General features: G+C 47.2%; 1 long non-coding RNA gene across 1 annotated transcript; it reads left to right on the top strand.

Moving 5' to 3' along the window:
- Positions 1–278: 278 nt before the first annotated feature.
- Positions 279–1054, top strand: LOC129531735 (uncharacterized). Its single transcript, XR_008677118.2, has 2 exons — positions 279–760; positions 854–1054. It is a non-coding gene; the product is annotated as an uncharacterized lncRNA (long non-coding RNA).
- The last annotated feature ends 360 nt before the right edge of the window (positions 1055–1414 follow it).

The following is a 1414-nucleotide window of genomic DNA, read 5'->3' as shown; positions in this document are numbered from 1 at the left end:
AGAAGCATCATCCGGATCTCAGCCTTCATGTTTACATGGCCCCCTCCTGTGTGTGTGCCTGGATTCAAATTTCCACTTTATGGAAGGACACTAGTCATCCTGGATTGGGGCCACTCTAATGCCCTTACCTTAACTTGGTGTAAATACCTTATATCCAAATAAGGTCATATTCTAAGGTGCCAGGGTTTAGGACTCCAACATTATCTGTTTTTCTTTTTCTTATTTCATTTTTATTTATTTATTTATGTATTTATTTTTTTGGTGGGATGTGCGGAGGGGCCACATTCCAACTGGCAGCAAGCACTTACTTTGAACTTGGCCCTATCCTAGGTGACAGGTGGGCAGTGGTCAACAAAGGAGAGACAGCGCTTGTCCTCATAGAGTTCAGAATCGGGAGGAAGGACCAGTCAGTCTATTAACAGGCACTTAGCAAATAGTGACTTCATGACAGTTACAGGGAATGCTAGGAGGGAAAACCCGCGGGTGCTAGGAAAATGTGCAATGGAGGGATGCACGCAGTCGGGGGGCCAGGATCTGCTCCCCAGGAAACGGCGCTGAGAGGAGGACAGTGTCGCCAGGCTAGGAGGGTGAGGGCGTCAGCGGAGAGAACGGCCTGCGTGGGGGCTGGTGGGCGGAGCGGGTGGATCTTGGCAAACGGCAGGAATGGAAACGGCTGGAGCATATGTCTCAGTGACATCGCCACGGAAATGAGAAAGAGAACCTGCCATTCTCACTGACTGCTCTCTTATCTCCCCACAGGGTACTGTTCTGTGGGCTCCTCGCACCCATTCCCTTCCTCCCCTCTTTTTATAACATTTGGAAGCTTTTCATTTTGTGTTTTCTTATTTTTCAGGAATACATTCATGAACTACCCAAGGCCAATGCCCTGTTTGTATAAGGCATGTTCCCCATACCTGGTTTCTGGCTACCACCTTATAAGAAGAAAGCTGTGACAGCTCACAGCCCCCAGCCCCCTTTGCTGAATTGGGTACTTCTTCACTACGTTCTAGCAACTTCTATGGCATCCTCATTAAAAGCCCAGATTCTGGATTCAGGCTGCCTGGGTGGGAACTCTGTCGCAGTGAATTGCTCCGAGTCTCCCCTTCCTCAGCTGTAGAACAGGCATGGGGAGAGTTCAGCACTCCGAATACCCTGCTCCTCAATTTGTTATGAAGATCAAATGAATGAGTCCAGGTAAGGGACTTGGAACATTTCCTGGCATAGAATAAGCAGACAATAAGCATTAGACATGACAACACTCAATGTAGGTCCTGCCACCTTTAAATGCTCTTTCACATGATTTTAAATTTCTCAGGGACCTTTTTACCCAGTGCCTAACGAATCACATGGATATAGTACACGCACAGTCAATACTCATTGAGTGAATGAATACAAGAATGAAGCATGTATTGAA

The sequence above is a fragment of the Gorilla gorilla genome, chromosome 12, assembly GCF_029281585.2.
Source record: "Gorilla gorilla gorilla isolate KB3781 chromosome 12, NHGRI_mGorGor1-v2.1_pri, whole genome shotgun sequence".
NCBI lineage: Eukaryota > Metazoa > Chordata > Mammalia > Primates > Hominidae > Gorilla > Gorilla gorilla.
The sequence above is the reverse complement of the archived record's forward strand: the minus strand, read 5'-3'. Positions and strand labels throughout refer to the sequence as shown.